Source organism: Hipposideros armiger, unplaced genomic scaffold (assembly GCF_001890085.2).
Source record: "Hipposideros armiger isolate ML-2016 unplaced genomic scaffold, ASM189008v1 scaffold_299, whole genome shotgun sequence".
NCBI classification, from domain to species: Eukaryota; Metazoa; Chordata; class Mammalia; order Chiroptera; family Hipposideridae; genus Hipposideros; species Hipposideros armiger.
The window spans coordinates 325376-350696 of NW_017731649.1; the positions used below are offsets into that span (position 1 = coordinate 325376).

Here is a 25321-nt window from a genome sequence, read left to right on the forward strand (position 1 = left end):
GCCACCTCACCTTTAAGAATCAGCTCAGGTGCGTCTCCTCCATCCCGCTGAGCCCCCTCGCCCCTCTCCAGGCCTCACTGGCCTTCTATCGGATCAGGAGGCACCCCAATCGGTCCAACATCCAAACTAAAACTGGGTTCCTGTTAACAGCTCCCGAGAACAGGAAAGGGTTCTGATTCACAACCCAGCCGCTCCTAGCAGTTCCTTTTTCTGTCCTGGCCAGTCCTCTTTCGCCTGGCAGCTTCCCAGATGGCCCTGCTGTCAGTTCTGCAGAGACCCCAGCTACCGGCCCCCCCCAAGGCAGGTGCTTCTGCCTCCCCTGCCCCCACCTGGAGTGGTCCCTGACACCTGCCCCAGACCCCCAGCAGGGCTGGGACCCCCGGAACCTCCCTGACCCCTGGTGGTCCTCCTCCCGCTGCTGGCGGGCTTCCTGGAAAGTACTTCTCTTACTGCTGCACGAAAAATCCTCACAGACAATTTCTAATAAATAGAATTCTCCACCTCATTATAGCATGACTGCCTGTAACGTTCCATTTTGACAGTGAATTCCACACGGTCTGAGGGTCACTTAACTGGTTCGTGCTGATGTCTTACCTTCTCCAGCAGACAGGCTCCTGAAAGGAGGGGAGGAGGTCTTATCTCCCTGGGTGCCCCTTCACAGCCTCGTCCAGCATGTTGGGGTGAGGGTGAGGGGGTGGGAGGCTTTATAAATAACCAGCGGACACAGTCTGTACTTCAGCCAGCAAGAAACATACCTGCTTCACTGTCCCTGTAACTTCACGAGAGCACACGCTAACCCACATTATGGGGAGGCTTGGGTGGTCCCCGGGTCACAGGCGGGTTCCGGCTGTTTCACAGTGGCCAGAATACGCTGTGACTCCTTTCACCATGAGTCCTCAGACTGTCATAAACACGCGAAACACCACAACTCAATGTGGCCTCAGGGTTCTGCCGAGAGTCACACAGCAGTGTCAGCTACCCAGGTGTGCTGTCTGAGCCCGTGTGTGTGTGTGTCGCACGCACGTGCATGCACACCTGGAGCCCAGGTTTTGCACCGTCTGGCATCAGATGAGCAAGTTTTAAACACAGAGCTATGCCAGGTGCCTCGTGGGAGAACAGGTATTTTCAATTAGAATTTGTTCAAGGTTACTATTGCATTACATATCACGGGCACTCAACAAGTGTTTATTGACTAATTTAGGTTGCAGTTATTTATTTAAAAACAGTCTTTTCCCCATGCTTGTTATTTTAAAATACAGTCTTTTCAACATTCTTTTAAGAGAGTCTAACATTGTGCACTTAAATACATGACACAGGGTAACGCCAATGTTTTCTGGGAAAGTTTTTTAAATGCTATAAAAGGAAAGCATCCTGATTTAGCACAAGAAAGCAGCAGCAGCCCCTTCTCTGGTCCTTGCCCGAGGTCCAGAGGCAAGCCCATACACTTCACTCTGAGTTTCTAGAGGTCCAAAAGCAAGGTTGTCAACGTGTTTTGTAAAAAGTGAATCTGCCCAGGCGACACCAGAACCCCACTGAATAAGCAGCTAGAAAAGATCTGCTGCCTCGTTCGTCGGCTGGGTTTGCCTGTGTGGCGTGGGAGTCATGTGGGGAATGGCCGAGTGAACAGTGGGTGCGCCGAGGATGTGTTCTGGTCTCGGTGTCCACAGGGAACCGAGGTCCGCTGAAAGTGCTAACGCGTCAGGTGCTTCACATCAAACCCCAAGCCACTGGAGAAGGAGCTGATGAGAAGGGCTGAGGAGGCGCAGCAGTGAGGAGTGGATTTGATCAGGCTGCTTCAGGAGGCGAGAGGCCAGGTTCCCACCGCCGGAGAACTGAGCTGACCCACTGCCTCCACCTCTGCTCGCCTTAATGTTTTCACTGTAGTAAAACATTTCTCAAATATTTCAATACTTGGTGAATTGGATCAATATTCTTCACAAGAGCAGGGGCCCGTCTTTTCCCTGGGTTTCCGAGTGAGTGGCACGGCGACCCCAACTCCCACGGTTGTTGAAGGGGTTGTTTGAAACGCGTCAGCTCTGCTCTGCCGCCATGGTTTGCAGACTCGCCAGTTATCACACGCTGACCTGTTGACCTACAGACTGGTTAGACCAGTCCCAGGCGCTCCTCATGAAAACATTTTGTTTGAGATAGAAAATGGGGCTTCTGTTCAATTATGCCTTGTCAGTAAGAGCTTAAAACAAGACCAATATGAATGTTTTCAACAAAGATTGGTAAAACATGTAAGAAAACTTTAAAAAATTAAAATGCTTGCTGCACATATGGTTGATGGCTTGACGGCACTGTGGCATTGCAAAATATTTTTAACACCCTATCTACTGTTTTCTATACACTTGCCAAAAGCACTAACCCTGAGCTCTGAGGAACTGTGCAGAAAGTGGGCAGGTCCACCCTGCATTCCAGGCACTCTCAGGCTCACCTCACGCAGCCTTGGCACACAGGTGGCTCTGCCGGTCACTCCCTGCAGGAGGACCCCCGTGAGCCACCAGAAACCCTCCCTGTGCCCTCATTTTGGTAGAAGCCCTCCTCTAGAGTTCCTGCGATCTCTGGGGAGTTTGGGTCTGTTCTAAGGTCGGGCAAGGCTGAGGAGTCAGCCAGCCTTTGGGAAGCTTTTCAGCTCTCTGCTTAGTCTCATGACAAAAGTTACATGCAGGATGTGACGTGTTTCCGGTCCTGGTTTCAGAAGCAATTCACTATTGCAAAGGTTTCATATTATTATCGAGTTCAGGTTTTATTTTTATAGCTTAAGTTTTCATTGGCTCTCTCTGCTTCTGGCTTCATCCTCACCGCACAGCTGTGTATATCTTCCCAAATGCAGGGAGGTTGCGGGAGAAAGGGAAGGGTCTGCATGCTGACAGTGACACAAAGACCTCTGTTAGACTGCTTCTGTCATCAGCCCCATCAGGATCACATAAGGAAGAAAAAGAAAAAATTGTATCCTCTGCACTGTCATCCTGGCTTATCGCATGGGTATCTTGTAACCTCGTTTTTATTATTTTAGACAGAGGGCTCTCCACGGGCATCATGACAGCTGTCATTATTTAGATGATTGATAATCAATTTTGAGCAGGACAGATGCAAGGACAAAGCCCCAGGGAAGACCACTGTTCTTCTCTGTCCCATTGTAACTCCATTGGGCATAATTCTCCAGCCAGCTTTGAACTCACCAAAGGGTGTTATTTGTAACCCATTGTTCTCCCCTTTGTCCTCAGGGAGCTCAATCCTGACCCAAGTGAAGATACATGCAGCTCCCCCCACGTACTAACACATTATTCTCAGGAAACAAGGTCACCTTGACATGGCTTTTTCTTTTAAGTGAGCCAATGCTAGTTCCTTCTTTCCTGGGTGTTCCTGAAGCATCTAGACTAAAACTGTCCACCAAGAGATGGAGAGAAGGCTCGTCTGCAGTCCTCTAAGTGGCCCCTACCCTCATTTTGAAAGCTAGGACATCTGTCCGTCTCTTGCCCGCTGGTCTCTCTCTTGTTCCTCAACATCCCACAAAGATTGCCTCCAAGAGCTTTGCAATCTCCTTTCCGAGGCCTTTTTGATTGTCTGAATCACACTGTTCTCTTACAGAAAGCAGGTGTTCTCACATTATTTTCTGACTATTTGGGACTTCAGCTCCCACAAGTTTGCTCTGTCCTTTCTGTCTGAACACCATTTTTATATAAAGAAAGTGAAAAATAAAGTATAAACTGAGTCATTCTGGTTTCTCCTCCATCTGTTCACTAGCATTACACCATCTGCTCCTTGCACTAAACAAAGTGAAGCAAAACAGAAAGCCTCCAATGGTTCTAGACTAAAGCATTCTGGCCCTGAAATCTGACAAAAGGAATGTGGCTGAGGGGGTCTACGGGTTCTGAAAGGCAAATAAATATCGGCTAGGGTGCCGGCTGGACACAAGGAGAGCCTGCTCTTCCCAGGCTGCACCCACTGCCAAGTACTCACAAGGTGGAACGAATGTGCCCCCCACCTGGGGGCACACAGGCAGGAAGCCCGCAGAGGCTGCAGCTCCCAGATGGGCCCCTGCAGGGCCCCAGATCCAAAGCAAAACCTGTCACCTCTGAATGAGGGGTCACAGTGAAAGCCACATCTCCTCCACAACCACCAAAAATTTCTGAAAAGCAGAATGGTCAGCTGACAGGTTAAATAAAATGGAACTATAAAAATACACTCAATCCTAAAGAAGGCACACAAAAATGAGGGAACAGAAAGAAAGGTCAGATGGGACACGTGGAAAGCATTAGGCAGAGGGTAGAATTAAACCCTCCCACATCCGTAATCGTGCAAAACATAAACAGTCTAGGTGTTCCATTTAAAAGGCAGAGGCGATTTACTAGACCAAAAAGCGTAAGGCCGCCGATAGGCACTGATCAGAAACCTGGCTTTGTAAGCAGCTTGGTGGCGTCTTGGACAGCGGGGCGTCCTCTTCATATAATTCAGCATTCCACGCCTCTACTCACAGGAAACGAGGACATATGTTTGCACGAGCTCCGCATGAGAATGTCCAAAGCAGCTTTATTCACAATGGTCAAAAACTGGAAACAACTGAAAAGTCCATCAGCTGCTGAGTGGAAAACAAATCGCAGCATCTTTTTCTGGAAGTCTCTGCTTATGCAATTTGACAAGAAAAGGAAATAAAAGGTATACAGATTAGGCAGGAAGGAGTAAAACTGTCTTTGTTTGCAGATGACCCGATAGTTTATGTAGAAAATCCAAAACCATTGATGTGCTCCTGGAACTAAAGGGCAATTATAGCAAGGTTGCAGGAGACACGCTTAATGTATAAAATTCAATCACTTTCCTGTATACCAGCAATGGAAATTTGAAACACAAATTTGAAATTTTGGAATTTGAAGTTTAAAACACAGTACCATTTACATGAGCAGCCAAAATATGAAATTCTAAGGTATAAATCCAACAAAATATGGACAAGAGCTATATAAATAAAACTACAAAATTCTGATGAAAGAAACCAAAGAGCTAAATCAGAAGAGAGATGTTACAGGCTCATGGATAGGAAGGCTCGATATTGTCAAGATGTCAGTTCTTCTCAACCTGATCTCTACATTCAGTGCAGCTCCAGTCAGAATCTCAGCAAGCTATATGTGGATATCCACAAACATCGAATTTTTACATGTTCACAGCAGCCTGCCCAAGAGAATGAAGACTCAAAGAAGCAGGAAGCTTTTACATCTTTTAGACAAAGAAACAATAAACTTGTGAAGAATTGACAAGACAGAGGGATTTGGGCTGGGGGTAAAGCAGTAACTAGGACCATAAGGATTAGTTGAACACGGTTTGTTTATCCAGCCATCTTGGTCCTGAAGTCCCGTCTCTGGTGATAAGGACGTCTCTCTTCCTCCTGGTACAGGGAGGGGAACTTTCACAGAGGAGTTTTATCCCCTGTTTTCAGGGAAGAAGGGCAAGCGGAGAGGTCAGAGTGTCCTTCCTGATTCTAACCTTTTCTCAAACGCCTTCAGCTGATATTCAAGTTGCCAAGGTGCCATATTTTGGGGTAGAATGTCCTGAGCCCCATCAGAGCAGAACTCAATGAAATAAAAAAAACAAAACAAAACAGTAAAACAATAATGAAATTAAAAGCTGCTTCTTTGAGACCATCAATAAAATTGGCAAACTTCTAACCAGACTGACCAGAGAAAGAGGGAGAGAAGGCACAACACACCAACATCACAGTTGAGATATGACATCACTACACATACTATAGATAATGAAAGGACAAGGGGCTGTATGAGCAAACGTGTGCTCATAATTTCTGAAATGTAGAGAAAATGGACAAGTTCCTAGAAAGACACAAACTGCCAGAGCTCACTCAAGAAATATAGACAACTTAAGTTCCTCTATAGCTATTAACAAAAGTGAATTTAGAGTTAAAAACCTTCCCACATAGAAAACTTCAGTGTCTTCACTGGTGAATTCTACCAATATTTAAGGAAGAAATAATACCAGTCATACACAAACACTTCAAGGATTTTGAAGAAAAGGAAATACTTGCCAATGAATTCTATGAGGCCAGCATTACCCCGATACCAAAACCTGACAAAAACTTGACAAGGAAATGAAACAAAACTGTGATTACCCTTTGTGCTAGTGAAATTGGAAGTGCATAAATTTTCTTCAGGCGGCAAAAATGAATGACTGCATGGTTATATTTCAATTGACTACTCGGTATATCCTACAATTGAACACCATATGCATAGTGTTACAATGAGTGAACCAAAACTGCATAAAGCAAAAAAGAAACCCATAACATCGAGTTAAAAAAGTAAATTTCAGAATTATGCATGCAGCATGATGGCACTTACGTAAAGTTTAAAACACACACAAGATAATTATGCATTGTTTATGCAAACATACATGTGTCATAAAAGTATAAAAACACACCGGCAAATGATAAATACCAAATCCAGAATGATGGCTGCCTCTGGAGAAGAAGAAAAAGGGGACTGCTCTTAGGGGAAGTCACATGGAGAGAGTTGACTGAGTATGTGATGTGCTATTTATTTTTTGAAATAACATGAAGCAAGTGCGGCTGAATGACAAAATCTGACAGAGCTGGGTGGTGTGTATACAGTTGCCCTTTATATTATTTCCTACACTTTCCTGAAGGCTGATGCACCTCGTAACACAACAGTCATGATCTGGAAAACAAATGAGCAGATAGGGGTGAGTGTGCCACAGAGAGAGACGTCCGTCCTTCACAGGGCCCAGGATTCAGTCGCTCAGGAGGAAGCCCCTTCATGCGGCCGTGACTGCTGGGTGGGGCCTTTCACGCCACCAGTGGGATTATGATAATAATTGGATGCTCCTAGGTCAAAGCTGAATTGCATGCCCTGATGGACACCTGCCCTGAGGAATCTTGGCTTCAGGACCTTGTGCTGAGCCAGGCTTTCCAAATATTTCTCAGATCACATTTCTGAAATATGACCCTTACAAAAGAAAAGGAACGAGGGAGCAACACACCCGAACTAAATGCATTTGATACTAGAAATTTTCTATTGGAAACAGAGAAGTTTCACTCACCTCTGCGGATGTTTAGATGTGCCCCTTGCTGAGGTGGGCTGAGTGGGGCTGTGTCCTGCGGGGACAGAGCAGGCACCCAATCCGACAGCAAACCAACCTTCATATCTTCAGCCTGCTCCTCATCTGAACACTTTTCTCCTTTTAATTGAAAGCTGTTTTGTTTTTCCTTTCAGCACTTTCCATGGCAAAGCTGCATTGAAATAGAAGCAAAAGTCTCGTTAATAAATCAACCCGCTCAGCGGTCCCCACAATGCATATGCATTACCACCACCTCAGGGGCAAACGGGGGACTTAAATAAATCTCCTGGGAGGAAATGATTTCCTCTGTTCCCAGCAAGATAAAAAAAAAAAATCATACTTTCCTTTTTGCCTGCAGAACCCCCACCTGCCCCTCCCCCGCCCCCCAATCCCAACGTGGCCTGGTTTCAGTGCTCACGGAGTCCTTCACAGTCAAGTCAGAGTGCTTTAACCTGCACTCCCTACCGCTAGATTTAAAACAAATAGCTTCCCAATTGTTTCTTTCTCCTGTGTTATTTTTCCTCAGTAAACAGTATGATTGGAGGCACAGAGCACAGGGAAGAGACCAGAGCTGCCGTGGGACCCAGACCCCACGTCCAGTGACCTGGGGTTCCCATGGGGTCTCCTCAGGCCAGGCTCGTCCGGCGGGCACCTGCAGCCACTACAGAGACATGAGAGCTGTGAACCCTTCTTACAACTGCTCAGACGGCCTGTCTGTAACATGCTCTGGGCTCTTTTGGAAAAACAAATTTAATTTCAGTTGTTAACGTAAGAAATGTCCAAACCTGTACAGAAGTTTATTTGAGCCAAACTGACAACTGCCAGGAAGCAAGATCTCATCAGATTGAGAAAATGCTCTGGAAAATGGCAGTTTTGCAGCTTATTTTATACATTAGAATTAAAGGAGGAGGTTTCCATGAAAGCCATTGGTTGTAGATTAAGGGGGTGAGACAAAGCGAAGTGGGGAAATCTCTGGGATTGGAGAAAAGTACATTGGAGAGACAGATACTTCTTTTACATTGGTGGGTACAGGATAACTACTAATTAACATTTTACAGCACGAAGAGATGGTATTTGGGGAACAAGATGACAACGGAGAGGTTCTGTGCTCTGGTGCAGTGGGCTGTGCCCTAAGGGGTCGGGAAAAAAGAGTTTAGCCTGATATTCCAAGGGGATGTTATCCTAGATGCAAAAAAGACAACAGACAGGCTCACTTAAGGTAAAGGCTGACCTTTGTCAAGGCAGCCACAGGCCAAGGCTCTGACTACAGGCCATGACCTGCTTTTAGTTAGGAATTTCCATGTTCAGACCATCCTATGTGGCTAATTTCCATCTCTGAGTTTGTAGGGCCCGCCAGGCAGGCCTCCCCTGAGCTTGTCAGGGTTAGTATGTGGCCCCTTTTTTGTCCACAACACTAACAGATAGTCGTCATAGATAGTTCATACATATATTTCACAGAACACCTTCAACTCGTGTTCCTCCCTCACAGGACCGGCGGGACGTCCATGAGGACTGCTGGCGAACACGGCTCCTCTCCTCAGGCTGCATGACGGGTGGCCCTTCCCTGCCTTTGTGAAGTTGGATGCGGTCCTGTGATGTGCTTTGGTCAGAGAGCACGGGCAGAAGGGGTGTGGGTACTTCCAGATGGAAACCTTCAACAGCCCAAGTGCAATTTATCACATCTCTTTCCTTCCGCGGTCGTGTGTGTAGAAGATAAAAAGTTTTGTGTGTGTTTTTTTTTAATGGGAGCAGAAGAAAGCTGTTAACTGATTCCTATGCTCACCTTGCACCCAAGCAGGACGCTAATACTGCCCCAAGTGACAAGTGACGTGCCAAGAGGGCGCCTCGTGGGCCCCCAGCAACCAGCAGCGCCCCTGCTGACAATTCAAATAATAATGTCTAGGTTTACCAGTTGTTTCAGACACTGGATGAGTTGAAGTATAATCCCAGCTAACAGTAGGCACTACATAAGCACCAACTTTTTTTGGGGGGGCAGGGGGGGGTCAAAAACTTAATCTTTAGGGGCCTGAGTTTTCCTATTTGTAAAATGACACTCATAATGTCGTTACAGGTTCATCTGAAGGTTAAGGGTAGTTCTTTGCAGCGACACTGTCGCCTGACCTAGAGTAGACACATGTAAACAGTACCTTCAACAACACACTTTGTGAGATAACCGAACAAAACTTGAGCTTCAGTCTCCCACTGTCCTTTTAAACGTTATTCAGTAGGGATTTCTGTCCCCTGCTCCTGACAAAAACTCAGACAGGCTCATGAATTTTCTGCTCGCCCCTGGGGAACGGGGAGCCTGACAATGGCCTTAAATCGCAACACTGTCCCCACTCGGACTGTGAATCGTCATCTGGGGGACCCATCACTGCTTCAACTTGGTTTCCTGTCTGCCATCCTCCCCTCCCCCACACCTGCCTGGCACCCTGCATTCAGGAAGCGTGCTGCATAGAGGCACGTGTACATGTCTCTTCTTTTATTTTATTAAAAAAAGAAAAATCACCAAAATATTATTTTGCTGGGAATTTAACTTGGAAATTTTGAATGTTTAAAGCACCGGCCCCTCCCCTGTTTTCTCAGTTTTGTGTGTATTTTATAATAACACTCACACCCAGGCCAGGGAATTCCACAGGCACAGCCATAAAGGAGGCGCTTCTTTGTGGCCGTTACAGAAACACATGGAGGAGGGGTTTTGTCCAGGGGGAGCCTGCCTTGGGGGGACACTGACAGGAGGTGAGGTCCCTCCTGCAGCCGGCACACTGCAGCACGCGCCCGGAAGGCGCTCTGAGTGGATCTTCCTGGGCCAAAGAAAGTGGTGACCCAGAATCACAGCAAACGAATTATTATGAGTGGAAGGAACCTCCGGGCCATTCACATAGGCCTTTCACTTCACAGATAAGGCAACAGAGGCCACAGCCCGTGGTCCCCAGTGAACCAGGAGCCTGGGCGGGGAAGTCTGCCTTATGTCACCCACGAAGCAGGTCATCGAAAATATCAAGGAGCCTTCCCTATCTTTCCCAAGTCAATAAAAAACAAATGAGATTCAGGAGAGCTTATCGGGCACTGTGTTTCTTTGTGTTCTCCCAGGAATACAAAGATGAATTAGGAGTTATCTGTGCTTCTTAGGAGCAAACGGTCTTGACAGGCTGAAGTGATGGGACACATTTTAAGAGGATCTCACTCACATGTGCCCTTCATTCCAAAAGGCCCACAGATCATAGCAGGATGGGGGAAGACAACATTAACAGCACAAATGTAGATGACCGAGGGGCTCAGCAGAGCGAAGGCTGTGTGTCCTCGCCGACTGGCTCCAGATGAGGAAAGGTTACTCCTAGGAGACACAGCCTAACGGCCATCCCAGCTGGTCCGTATCAGTTCAGTGTTAGTTACAGACAAACAAACACCTACTGGAAACAGCCTAGTGTTGTGGGCTGCATGTTTTTATCCCCCAAACGCACAAGATGATATGAGGAGGTAAGCAGGTCATGGTGGGGGCTAGTCTCTCTCTCCCCCTCTCTCTTCACTGTCGCAGGACACGGCAAGGACGTGGCCTTCTGCAAACCAGGACGGGCCCGCACCAGACACGGGTCCCGCCAGCACCTTGATCTTGGACTTCCTAGGGTCCAAAACTACGGGAAGTTAGTGGTAGTTGTTTCAGCCGCCCAGCCTGGGTCACCTGTGAGGCTGAACTAAGACACCTGGTGAGCTAGTGAAACCACTCTGCTTTGTTAAGGCCTGAGTTTTGAGAGATGTTTTTCAGATGGTTTATTTAAAATTACATTTTTCAGCACCAAAATTTTTACCCTGTGGCCAGCAATTGAGTGGACCACAGGGCCTGTCGGCGGCAGGCGGCTCTAAGCCTCACTCCTTCCCACTGTTTGTCCCGAGAGCCGGCGTGGGCCTCCGGCGTACGCACACCCTTGCCTTCACCACACCCATGAGGCCACCGCACAGACGACAAACTCAGGCGCCCGCCAAGCGCGGACAGGCCTCACGCGGGTTGTCCAGCCACTGGGCCACGCACCAGGGTTTGCCACGGGCATGAGGACACCGCCAAACCTTGCTGTCCTTCAGATGTGGGGTGCAAGCTGGCTGCACCCACACACTGAAGGAGAACACGCCATGGAGACTTACCGTGTTTCCCGGAAAATAAGACCGGGTCTTATATTAATTTTTGCTCCAACAATCTACATTTATTCATTTATTCATGTACAAAAATCTACATTTATTCAAATAGTCATGTCTGGCTGACGGTCTTAACTGGGGCTTATGTTTGGGGTAGGGCTTACGTTACAAGCATCCTAAAAACTCGTGCTAGGGCTTATTTTCCAGTTAGGTCTTATTTTCGGGGAAACATGGCACGTACAGGTACAAGTGGGTGGTTTACGTCCACACGGTCAGGATTCTGGAAGAGTAGGGGTTCTGACTCCCGATTGTTTGGCCCGGATCTTGGCTCTACCACTTCCCAGCTGTGCAAAGTATAGCAAGCGCCTTCCTTCTTTGTGCCTCAATTTTCTCATCTATCAAATGGGGCTAATACGACACGCCTCAGAGAGCTGTGAGGATTGAACAGCAAAATGCGTGTCTGGCTCAGCACAGCACATCCGTGAGGTCAGCGGCGATTACCGCTGTCCCCCCTTATCTGCGGGCAATACATCCCAAGCCCTCAGTGGATGCCCAAAACCACAGATAGTACAGAACACTAAATATACTGTGCTTTTCCCAATACACGCATGCCAATGATAAAGTCTGATTTATAAATTAAGCACAGTAAGAGATTAACAATAACTAATAATAAAATGAACATAACAATATACTGGAAAACAGGTATGTGAATGGCTTTGGGGCCATTTTTCAGTGAAATAAGGGTGACTGGCACACAAGCCCTGTGATACTGTGACAGTCTGTCTGATAACCGACTAAGTGATCGCCAGGCAGGAACATTCTCAGTGTGGAGACACCAAACGAAAGGATGAGTTGTGTCCCAGGCAGCACAGAGCGGGATGTGGAGAGATTTTTATCACACCGCATAGAGCAGTGTAGTTAAAAACTCATGAACTGTATAGTTCTGGAATTTTCCATGTAATATTTCCAGGCCATGGATGACCGCGGGTAACTGAAGCCACAGAAATCAAGACCGCGGAGGAGGGGGAACCACTGTATCATTTTCATGCCCTTGTGGAGTTCACCGGGTCCGTTGGCCTTCTATTTTCTGGGGCCAAATATAAGTGTCAGAACAAGGAATTTATTGCAATCATCAAAACCACCGCTTAAGAGGAGTGAACAGAAGTTATACTGCTGTCTCTCCAACAGGCAGGAAGTAGGATGAGGTAGGACGCGGTGGGCAACGCACAGCCACACGCTGGGTCCCGTCGGGCCAGCCTGAGACCGGACACCCGGCTTTTTACCACTGGACTCGTCCACCGTCTCAGTGCCACTTGTCAAGGTCAAGCTTCTGACTGGCTGAAAAGCTGACAGTTTATTTCCATTTGCCTTCACCCACATGCAGCGTGACTACAGAACTGAGGCTGCAGACGGCCTTACTGAGACTATAATCCAGCAGCAGCTAAAACGCAATTCAGCCTAGAAAACCACCCACTAATCACCTGACAGGAAAATCCACACAGGAGACTCAGAAGGCATTAACATAGCAGCAGCAGCAACAATAGAGAGGGCAGAGAGGCCATAAATCTTTTAATGTTTTTCTGAGCACCCTCAGTGTGGGAGGGCCTAGGTCATATCCAAGCCTGGTGACAGTTTGCACCTTAATTAAAGCTGCAGACATCAGTTCACTTCGACCTTCCCGTGTCTGCTCCAGAGCGCTCTGCGCTTTGGACCCCCACTCCGCCTTCCTCCCTCTATCCCTCCCTCCCTTCCTTCTCCCCCACGCGCCCTCCCCCAGTGGCTGGAGGGTGATCGGTAACCTGGCACAGCTCTCAGCTCCAGGACTCAGCTCCAGAGCCAGCAGCTGACCCAGCTGGACACCACAGGGGTGCCCTGGGTGACGCTGGGACAGAGGAACCAAGGAACACTCCTCGGGGAACAGCGTGGTGGCAGACAGGGCCTAGCCAGGCAGCGAACAGCATCAGGGAGCCCAGCAAAGGAGAAACGGTCCCGACACTCCATCACCGAGTGACCTGAAAAAACACCCGGGCCCCTTAGTTTAAAGTAACTAAGTTTAGTTAATCTTCGTTTAAAGTAACGTTGAAGTAACAAGGTCTAGCTGCTGGAGAAAAGCTTCAGAAACACTTGAGTCCTGGATTTCTGTCTTTCTCGGCCTCCTGCCAAGACACACAACCCGGCGGAAACACAAACAGCACTCCTTAAAATTCTTATTTGACATCTCTGCCACTCCCTGAAATTCCAAACTCGTAGCAGCTGCTAAAAATCCTTCTTTTTCTCTTAAAACTCTTCATGGGGTCGTGTGGTGGCCACAACCCCCCCACGTCACATTCTGTTTGCCCCCGATGGCTGCTGGGACAGTTCTGTTCTTCATTTAGACACAGCCCTTCCCACAACTCCCCTGCACCCCACCCTCCCCGCCTCATGGCCCCAGGTTTTCCTGAGGAGGATTTGAGGGCCTAAAACTGATGCAACTCGGCAGTCTCCAGGAAAAGGGTGCGAAACAATGGGCACAAAGCAAAATGTAAATGAGAAAAATTATTTAGAAAAGAAATCAAAACAAGTTATAACTATTCAAAAGCTGACAAATGCAATACAACAAAAAAAAAAACAGAGAGAGAGAGAGAAATTGCCCTTATGCTGATTAAGTGCCAAGTGAGGAGCATTGTGCTGCATTTCCAACAGAGAAAGGAGAGGACAAGCAAGGCTTCCTGCTGGCATGGCTGCTGGAAGTTTCCTTGTTCTGCATGATTCAGGAACCTTTCTTTCGTTTCACAGCCCCACAAACCTGGGTTGTGGCCCAGGTGGGCAGGAGCCCCTCCCTGCCTATTAGGCCTTCAGCCCTACAACCGGCCAGTGTTACAACCTGCATTTTATGTCCCTTTTCTGAACCTGTCTTTTCATCTGCTAAATGGTGGTAATAAACACCTCATAGAACTGTCGTGACTATAAATGAGAAAAACGCAAGCCAAGCGCTGTGCACGCGCCGGCCTGCAGAAAGTGCCCAGGAAAAGTGTCCAGTACTTCAGGAGAACGTGGGTTAATGTCAGATCTGGAGAACGTTCCCCCAGGGCAGAGCGCTATTTAAAAACAATTTTTTTTTTTAAATTTTCAAATTCCAGTGTTTAGAATGCTGCCCAGAGCCTTTTCGGTGAAAAACAAGCAGAAAGCCGAACTTTCTGTTGGTGGTGTTTGGTCACAGAACGGGGGTGGGTAGAGGCCAAGAGAAACAGCCTCAGAGCAGGGACGGCCAGGAGTACGTGCCCAGCCGTCAGCAGCGGACAGTCCCTGGACCTCTCACAAAGGGGTCAGGTTCCCACTGGTCCCCCGCCTGAGGGTGGGGTGCACAGAGCGCTTTCATCCCCAGAGGGGCCTGTGGGCAGAAGCCAGCTGACATCAGCCCCTGGAAGCGCGGGAGGCGGCACCTGCCCCCAGGCAGTATGTGCGTAGACCTATTATCTGCGAGCCGGCCCTGCGGGGTTGGGAACAAGAAAGCTGGCATCAAAACGTGCGAGTTTGCGTTAATGGGTGGGACCTGCCCGGGACGCGGCTCCAGCAGGTCAGGGCTGGGGTGGTGGGAATGCACTGACCCTCCGCCTCTCCCAGAAAAGTCCACACGCTTGAAAAGAGGCTGACCAGGGGCCGCTGGATGGGCCAGTGCCTTTCATCACACAGCCTTGCTTTTCAGGCACGGCCAAGATGGCCTGATTGGAAAACAGCAGAGGTGACTGAGAAGGTGGGAGGAGTGAAATAGCCACACCTTGTTCTGTAGAAAGCTCAGTGAGATAGTGAAATCAACACCCAGCGTCCACCTGCTATCAAGGTGGCTGGACCCGTGGGACCTCGGGGGTAGGATGGTCAGTGGCATCTCTCTTGGCGAGGTGGAGGCGCAAAAGCGCCTTGAGATGTTCAGATGGGGAATCGGCCCAGCAGCTGTGTTGCTCGTGTGACGTCACCTGCTGAGAACAAACATGTTCGTTCTGTAGACCTGGGACTTCAAACTCCGGGTATTGGCAAGACTCCCAACTGGAACACAGTGACACAGTGACCATGGCACACTCTCTTTTGTCCTCTTGAACTATTTCCAAAGCTGAGGATGAGAATAATCTAACGCCGAGAGTCACCCTCACAGCACTCCAGCATTTGAGGTTCGCTTCAGTATAGAATGTAACCTGTCCTAAGATCCCAGGATGGCGTCCGTGGCCACCATAATGCAGCACCACAAATGCGGGGGTTCCCTAAAACCACAGGTCTGGAGGCCAGAGGTCTGGAATCTGAGTGTCGGCTGGGCCTGCACTCTGGGAGGGGCCTCGAGAGGATGTCCCTCTCGTGGCTGTGCACTCCAGTCTCTGTGCTGTCACCTGGCGTTCTCCCTGGGTCTCTGCCTTCACATGGCACCTCCTCTTCCTATAAGGACGCCAGTCACACCACATTTGGACCCACTGATGGTCTCATCTTAACTTGATCATGTCTGAAAAGACCCGATTTCCAAATAAGGTCCCTTCACAAGTACAGGGCTTAGAACGTCAGCATCTCTTCTGGGGGACACAATTCCACCCATAAACTTAAAGTTTGCGGTATCTTTAAAGGTAAACAACCTGGGCTTTGCACCACGCTCTGAGGCCCCCCCCCGTCCACGTGAACCAACAGCTCGTGTGTCCTGTCCGTTATTGCATACCCTGTGAACTGAAGTTCTGTGAGGGCACAGACTCACCCCAAAACAGTGCCCATGGATGCTGAACAGGCTGCTTCTCCCCGGGTTCCCCCAGCCCGGAGCTCAGGGGCTTTTCATTTCTGCGATGAAGCTCATTATCGAAACCACCTGCTGGAGGGCCAGGCCTGGTGTCTGCAGTTCCAAGTTTGCAATCTTTCTCTTGCTTGGTCCTTTCAAAGGACAGTGTCAGGAGCCAGTGGGGAGCTCTTTGCGCCTTCAGTGGGCACAGGTGGCTCTGTTCTCCTGAGCCTGAGATGATGGACAGAAAAAGGGGAAGTTGATGGAGGAGAGGGGCCGGGTGTAGGGCAAGGGGTCTGCTCGGGGACGGCTGCCTGGGTGGCTGCCATCTGGAGGAACGAAGGTTAGATGTCTGTTTTGTGGCCGTAGCAAGACCCTTACCTCTGGTCGCCCTTATGTGTCAGATCCCGGTTCAGAGAAGGGCCGGTGGCAGCCACCCACAGGCCGGGAGAGCTAATGGGGCAGGTGACGCCTGTGAGCCGGCGATAACAAGTCAGTACGTAGTCACGCTTCCTACTAGCGGCACAGCTTTCATCGGCATGTCGCTCTTTAGAAATGCTAGTAAAAACGCTCACCATGTGAAAAAGAAAAAGGTTGTTTTAGTTGAAGATAAAGGGTTTGTCTCTTGGTGGGAGAACAAATAATTTCGAGGACATTCACAATAATTTCGAGGATTTTTCTGGGACCCTGTTGAGGCCTTGCCCACTTGATGCAGCATGTATCTGCTCTGCCATTCCAAACACACTCAGTGTTAAAATAACACGCTGGGATTTTTTTTCTTAAAAGTGAGACATACAGGATAAATTAATTCACAAAGACTTTGAAAGCTAAAAAAAAAAAACAAAAAACAAGCCATCAATAAATGAAGACTAGAGAATTAGATGCCCCCCCCCCAGGGTAATATTAAAACTACACGGGGAAATCCACGGTCAGACACACTCTGAGTGACTTAGTCCTTTCTGGAGCGGAACTGCAGCAGTCAGGGAGGAAGCTGGAAGAAAATTAAGTGATCTCATGGGATGATTATTAAAAGACCTCTCCAAAAGGACTATTGGATATATTCCATTTGAAGCAGCACTAAAGAGAAAAACTGAAATAGTAATCAGAGAAAACTGATTACTGATTTTTCTAAGACGGACACATTTTAAAGGTGACACTCACCCAGATGACCCTCTCGACCCCCTTGTCAGCCTGTTCTTTGCAGGGGGAGCCCAGCCGGAAGCTGTGTGAGATGGTCCGTGGAGAGGTGGAAAGAAGGTGCGTTTACATTTTAAATCCCCTCCTTTATGATTTCTATCTGGGGTGTGGTCTCAAACACACGCGACTTGTTAGTACAATGACACCACTCCATAATTTATAGACAAGTTGGAAGGAGCTACTCAAATGTTCCTGTCGGTGGGGTGGGTGTTTGGACACTCCCCAGAAGACTGGAGCTCGAAGGGACAGCAGAGACGGGAGGAAGTGGAGGACAGGTCGTCACGGATCCAAGGCCGTGACAGGTCCATGACATAGAGCCTCTATATAAGGCAATTAGATGGCAGCGTCACCATGAGGGACGCAACGATGAAAGTCTGGATGGGACCTGAGAAATGTTTTATTGCTCAGGAAAGAACTTTTAAAAAACTCTATGAGGGCCGGCCGAGTGGCGCGATGGTTAAGAACTCGCTTGGGACGCCAGAGGGCCCCGGTTCGGATCCCACATATGAGGGCCAGTGACACTGCCCTCCACAGCTAAGATGCTGAACAACAGCTCAACCTGGAGCTGGGCTGCTGTGAGTCGCCAGCGACGGCGTAGGCTGCAGCCCCTGTGGTAGTGGGTTGCCATGGGCTACCGTGTGTAGCCAGCAGCCAGCGTGAGCGGCCAGCAGCCGCCATGAGTGGCCGTCCAGAAGCCGGCGACTGATGTGCCTCGCCCGGGAAGAGCGCAATGATGGTGCCAGCTTGGGCCAGTGAAGCAACGTCCTCCACAACTAGACTGAAGAACAAAAGGACAGCAACTTGTCTGTTTCCATCCCCCCAATTCCCCAATAGACATCTTTAAAAAAAAAAAACTCTATGAGATTATGTTTTAAATAAAGCGTGTGTGCTTGGAGTCTGAAAGCATTTAAAGTTGGTTTCCACGTGAACTAAGTTTCATGAGTCATTTGTAGACTTAACAGTTCGCCTGCATGTAGCATAGACTGGGGTTGTGTCTGCTCCCGACACTGGCCTGCACAGTGACTTATATGCTCTTTGTTCAGAGCCACATACTGACAGCATCTGATAAGTGATGCATTAGGGCTTCGGGTCATTTGTCCCATAGACAGGAAAGGCGATTTCATTCATTCATATGTTTGTTTTTTTAAGAATCATTTTCTTGAAGGAGCTTGAACCCTGTTGCCAGTTTTGGTTTCATAAGCAAAGGCAGCTGCATGGGTGTCGTTTATCTCATGTTTGGCTTCATTTCTGTGTTTCCCCGGGCTTTCCAGCAGGTGGGAATAGGAAAAACAGGACCTTGGGAAAAGTAACAGCCTCCTCCCGGCCTCTGGTGCAGCCACACGGAAACAAGACTCCTGCAGCCCCACCCCTCCCAGTGCCTCCTGGGGAGGGGGCGGCACTCATCACTGCATTCAGCTGCAGTCTTTCTGCATGTGACTTGGGGTTCCTTTTTCCAGATACCAGGGAGTCTGAGTTGTGATGGGGGAAGAGACAAATAGCGCCAAGCAGTGCTCACAATTCACATTTCTCTCTGAGATTTGATGTCAGACACATAATCTGAAGCACTTAATGGCTCACTCGTCAAATGCTGTCAATGTGAATCTAGAAATGGAGAATACATTACATGCTGTCCAAAAGCCTGCGTTGAGTATAGATGAAAACCGTAGCCTGTGCTAAATACAAATACACTTTTAAGTCTACAGATGATCTCTGTATGGCCCAGGAATTGTCCTTCTGCCTTGGAGAAAACTCCTGGAAGCACCCAAGCCCCGCCGGGAAGACACGAGGGAGACGGCCCAGCTGCCCGGGGTCTGTGACATCCCAGGGTGTGTTCGGTGTTGGTGCTGATACAGCTCCAGGACTCTCTGCCCAGCACAGGGCCTGGAGCTTCCAAAACGTCACTTACATCAAAACTTTCCTTCATGATCCCAGGTTGTACGTGACACTAAGCAACAAGGGAACGATTGAGTCATTTTCCCAAGGCCACCAGGGTCAAGGGGCAGAGCTAGGACAGCCTGGCCCCCAGCAGCCACCGTCCAGACCCTGGTCTGGAGGTGTGTGTGTGTGTGTGGGGGGTGCCTAGCCATGCCCCGTTGGTATCCATGGCAGCCGGGACAGGAGGCAGTGTCATGTGGCCCCAGAGTCCCCCTGCTATGGCCTGTGACAGGCTGGGACCTCTGTCCACGGGTGACATGTGCAGCAGGTGGACGGCCCACCAGCTCAGCCACTGGGTGCTCAGTAAAGGACTGTTGAATCTGAGCCAGTTAATCAGGTCAGAGGCTCCTCAGATCAACTAACAATTACTGAAAGCTACTGTTCCTGAAAGTTCTTTGACATTTTCCTTAAGAACCAAGATCTCCTAAAGAGTCAATTCATCATTTTAAACAATCAGCGGCTGATGGCACTGCCGTGACAGCCACATGAGCTTGGATGCCAGATGCCAACCTGGCCCTGGACATGAGCAGCACAGAGCTCATTAGATGCCATCCCCTGATGAGTTTCCAGTGGGTCCTGGAGCTGGTGGACTGGGAGTGGTGCAGAATCAAATTGCTCCTTCCTCAGGTAGCATGAAGTGTGGTTTAATTGCCATCCCAATGCTTCTCCATTATTCCTCTAACATCTAATAATCCGGAGCTTTCAGAGATATCATTGTAGGTACCATTTTCCATTAGTTATTCTTCTCAGTGTCCTTGCAATATGGCATTACCACTGGTGTGTTTGTTCAGCTGAGCAAGCCAGAGTCAGGACAGGCTCATTGACCTGTGAGACCAAATGGTATCAGAAATGGAGTTTAAAAACTTCCCTTCCTGTGGCCCCAAAGCTGAACAAGAACCTGGGAGTCTAAAACTAGCCCTTTCTGTGTGGGGCATGCCACGTGTGGCTACAAGCCACACCCAACTGCCATCAAAAGATGGCTCCCAGGGGACCATGCTGGTGTGTACACACATCACACCTCCACATCACCTCCCTACGTGGAGAACACACACATGTACACCACCTACGCCATGACCACCACCACCATCAACTTCCTACACATAGAACACACACACATACACCACCATCACCAATGCCAATATCATCACCACCTTCACCATTGTCACCATCACCATCATCACCATCACCATCATCACCATCACCTCTATCACCACCACCACCACCACCACCATCACCACCACCACCATCAACTTCCTACACATAGAACACATACACATACAACACCACCATCACCAATGCCAACATCGTCACCACCATCACCACTGCACCGCCATCACCATCACCACCATCATTATCACCACTATCACCACCACCACCACCACCATCACCATCACCACCACCACCATCACCATCACCACCATCACCATCACCACCACCACCATCACCATCACCATCATCACCATCACCACCATCACCATCACCACCACCACCATCACCATCACCACTACCACCTTGGCTTGTTTTTCATTCATTCACTCAACACTGATTAAGTGTTTTCTTGCACACACTTCTCCCTTCCATCCATTCATTCAGCATTAAGTGCTTCTGTGGCTTTGCCAAAACTGAACAGGCTGATCAATCACGGATTTCATTTGGACGTAAGAGAACCAGGGCTAGTGATTGGTGTGGAATTGCCAGTGGTGATTACATCCCCCTAGACGATTTGCTTCAGAATCACTGTCTTATTGAAGCTTTACAGAGTTTTTATTTTATTTTTCATTTTGCAGCTGACGTCATGTGAAAGAAATGCCACTACCAGAAGGCTCCTGCAGTCCTGCTCCAGGGCCTTCTCTGTCCACCTCTATGAAGGTCACTTGTCTTTCAGCTATAGGACATGGACACCTCAGCCATGGCCACTCCTCTGTCTACCGGGGCATGTGGCTCACTAGGCCTCCTGTTTGGAGCTCAGCATTCTGAGTATTTTCCCATCTATACATGAGTCCCCTTCCATGCCCAGTCTCCATCTTTCTCCCCCAGTGATTGGAGAGCCCAGCGTTTTCTTAGGGGTGAGAAGAAAGAAAGGAGGGTTCACTATTTTAGCAAATTTGAATAACTTCTTTTGATAAGGAGCTCAGAAACTCTGAGATGGATTTTAAAGCTCTTCTAGCATCTCAGAGCCGATGGCAACACTGGTGCTGTGAGAAACTCTTCAGGACCACGGAGAAGCCAAACGTGCCATTCTCACGAGCCCTGTGTCTTCCCACTCCCTTCCCCCAGCTGTACTGCAAACAGGCCATGTGCCAAAGCACATGCAGATGTGAGCACCCAATGGCAAGCTCGGTCTTTACTGTGAGTCGAAGGCCATTGAAAGTCAAATTTTCTGATAAACCATTGCCCTATCTGGTTCTGATCTCAGACATCTACGTGAGATCCATTTCTGCAAAATCCTGGGAAACCAGCGCCCACAATTATGAAGTCGTAAGGAGAAGAAAAATTACCATATGATGCAGCTATCCACTAATGAAATGGCACCTCAGACACTCAGTTGGTCAGTTTACTACTAAACTACTGTTGCACGTGCTGTGTAACAATGCCTCCAAAACTCAGCGGCTTATAACAGCAAGCATCACTCTGCTGCTTACAGGTCTGCAGGCTGACTGTGGTTCAACTGATCCAAGCTGGTGTGGTGAGGCGGCTCTGCTCCAAGCCGAGGTTCGCCTGGCCATAGGTACACACTGCTTTTGGCTTTGGGTTTGCTCCAAGCATCTCTCATCTGCCTGTGACCAGTGTTTGTCTCATGATCCGTGGCAGGAAGACAAGAGCCAAGCCAAACACACAGCATTGGCCAAATCAAGTCACATGACCAAACTCAAAGTCTGTAGGGATGGGGCATTATGTCTGCACCAGGGAGGGGCATTGGCTGCACAATATGGCAATTATCACAGTAGGGCTGTCAGAACAGTCTTCCACTGACTATTGGATGCCCAACATTTGAGTACAATGCAAATTGCTACAAAATAAAATTACCAAATTTGCTGGAGGCATTGTTTAATGAAATCACGGAAATAATATGAGAGAGCAATTCAGATCTCACACAGACACTAGACTATGGTAATTGTCAGCTGTCAGTTGAAGAGAAAAGCAATATAGATCATTACACAATCACAAATTCGCAAGAGACTTGTTTGAATATCAGAGAAAGGCCTTTGGGGAAACTGATCTACACATTTGCAAAAATTACCTTCTTGCCAGGCATGCTTACAGATGTGAAAGGAGAGATCATGCTGCCTAAAATACTGAGAAAAGTGATACCAGAAAACTCCCACAACAACCAATTCCTCCCTCGTCTCTCCTAAGTACGAGTCAGAATTACCATGAAAACCTTTATTTTGCTAAATATGTGAGAAAATAAATGTATTTGTATATCTTCTGGTTCTGTTTTTCAAGATAAGGCCCCCAATCAAACTGTTTATTCCATTTATCTTGAATGTTTGCCTCCCATTTTAAGCAAACTCCCTTCAAGTGGACACTGAGGGCTTCTGAATTCAGAGTTTCGGCTCTGAGACAAAGAGGCTTGGGTTCCAGCCTCATTGTGTCTGCGGTGGCTTTCTGTCTGCAGCAGCCTGTGACTGTGACAGCCTGGGACTTTCGGCCTGTGATTTCCCTGCTCTGGGCTGAGAGACCTCCTCCACCCTCGCCACACAGATCAGGCGGGATTGTTTTGCTACAGCAGACATGACCTCAGCACGAGTACCACCCAACAAATGGTAGGTATTGTTCTCAAGATTATCAGAGCATCCTATTTCTACATTTAAAATTTTATTTATCCTCTCAAGCATTTCATGGATTGTTTTAGGTTATCTAATTGTAGTAAAGCTCATATAACTCAATGAAGCTAATGTACGAAATGGAAACAGTCTCCACATTTTGGATGACACTTCACCTGTTCTTCTGGAATCTATTATGTATTACATAAGCAAAGGAGGATGAAAACTCAGAAGCAATAAAACATTTATGCAAAAAATTTACATGTGCTGAAGGGATATAATTAACTCTCCTCAAACAGTTCTGTGTCTTGTGCAGCTAGGTGTAAAACTAAAGTGTTTGGTGATAGTTTAAGAAGCATAAAGTGCTTTAAGAGACAAAATGAGGTGTTGGAACTCACATCTATATATGTATGGGGTTCCGTTCACCCTCCCTGTCACCTGCACGTGTGCATAGAGGAGCAATTATGGGCAAATGGGTAGTGCTGTAAAAAAAAAAAAAAAAGAAAGAGGGAGAGAGAGAGAGAAGGAAAGAAAGAAAAGAAAATAAAAGAAAGAAAGAAAGAAAGAAAGAAAGAAAGGAAGAAAGAAAGAAAGAAAGAAAGAAAGAAAGAAAGAAAGAAAGAAAGAAAGAAAGAAAGAAAGAAAGAAAGAGAGAGGAGGGAGGGAAGGAAAGAACTCATTGCTTCTTAAAATGTGTTATTGCAAAGATATCATGATATATTCTGTATTTCTCAGCATATTGATATCATATAAATTAGCAAAGCACAAAGCAAGTTATTAAAGCAGGTGAGTGTCAACACTCCTCAGGGGGAGACAATGTGTTTCTAAGTCATTCCAACTTGTACAGCAGGAAGGCACTGAGAAGATGTATTGAAACCGAGAAATTAGCACAGGCAATAAAATACACAGTGTAATCCTCGCATCGTGAGAGAAAACCCATTCTGGGTGGAGAAAGCAGCCTGAACAAAGCCATGGAGATGTGGGAAAGCTCTGTGTGTGTGTGTGTGTGTGTGTGTGTGTGTGTGTGTGTGTTGAGCTGCAAGTGGATTGCTGTTGCCAATGTGTATGATGCAAGATGGAAATGAAGAGGAGAAGAGGGCGAAGGCCAAGCCACAGGACTCGGCACATCACTCTAATATACTTCAATTACAACATCAAGGTCAGTGTTGAAATATGGGGTGAGGACTGGCCTTCTCTGAATTGCATGAGAGCTACGCACACATGAAAAGGTATGTACATTCCCACAGATGCGTGCTATCCAGTACAATTGTAGCTATTCACATATCCACAGGTGATCACACAACTAGAGGCTTCCACCAGGTGGAGGGCCAGTGGGGAGAACAGCTGCCCAACACTTCTCTCTAGCACAGGGGTTCTCAACCTTTCACAGGGGTCGCCTAAGACCATCGGAAAACACATATTTTCGATGGTCTTAGGAACCAAGACACCGCTCCTCTATCCGTCTCCAGGCCCACATGCAGATACGCCCACATACGAATACCCGGCGACCCCTGTGAAAGGGTCGTTCGACCCCAAAGGGGTTGTGACCCACAGGTTGAGAACCGCTGCTCTACCAGGAGTGTGGCAGTTGAGTTGGAATGGGAAAACTGGACCTCATGATGGCCAAAAGTTCCCCCCTGCCCCCCCCCACACCCCCTATGCTCACCATGACTTCAGATTATAGAAGAGTGGAAAACAGGAAACACCTCATGCTTCAGCTGGAGCTCAGAGGAAACACCAACACTCCTAAGTAGAAAGGAAGCGAAATGCATGTGGTTCACACTGTATCCCTCCCAGCCACCAGGAGGCTGTGCAGGGCTGATGAGAAGCAGACCCACAAAGGGGCCCTGATGGGCCAATGGGCGTAGCCCGCAGGGATTCATTCAAAGATATGCAAAGACACACCAATCAAAACGATTCAAACTAAATTCTGAGAATCTTTAAAAACTCCCAAGGAAGCAGATTTTTCTTGTTCACTGACCAAGAAAACAAAGCTTGCAGCTCAGACGACCACCTGGGAACAAGCAGCCCCTTTTCCTCCCTCCATCAGGAAGGGAGGGCCTGCCTGGTCACGAACGTGACCCCAGGAAGCGGAGCCCAGAGTTAGAAGGACATGACCCAGCTGGACCAAGCCTCCCTGGAAAGTTGTTTTGTTAGTGAACCAATAATCTCACCCACTTTGTTCTCCTAAACCAGTTTAATTCGTATTTTCTGTAAAACAAAGGAAGAGCATCCTAATTGTCGCGGTTAACCTGCAGATGATGGTGTCACTGCCCTTTTGGCAAAAATGCGTCCATAGCGTCCCCTTAATCATTGCTCTTAGGATGACCCTGCAGAACCCTTCATGGGTCTCCGAGGCGCTGGCCTGCCTGCCTTTCCAGCCACATCTCAGGTCACTCTGCCCCCGGCTCTACGGACACCAATCACACTGACCTTATCCCAGGTCCCTCTCCATCACGTGTCATGCTTAATTCCTTGTCTG

The 25321-nt window shown here is 48.1% G+C and overlaps 1 long non-coding RNA gene across 1 annotated transcript; it reads right to left on the reverse strand.

The window, feature by feature from the left end:
- Nucleotides 1–1221: 1221 nt before the first annotated feature.
- Nucleotides 1222–24591, reverse strand: LOC109391688 (uncharacterized). Its single transcript, XR_002125889.1, has 3 exons — nt 24506–24591; nt 7063–7252; nt 1222–4626 (listed from the first exon to the last, which is right to left on the reverse strand). It is a non-coding gene; the product is annotated as an uncharacterized LOC109391688 (long non-coding RNA).
- Nucleotides 24592–25321: the final 730 nt, after the last annotated feature.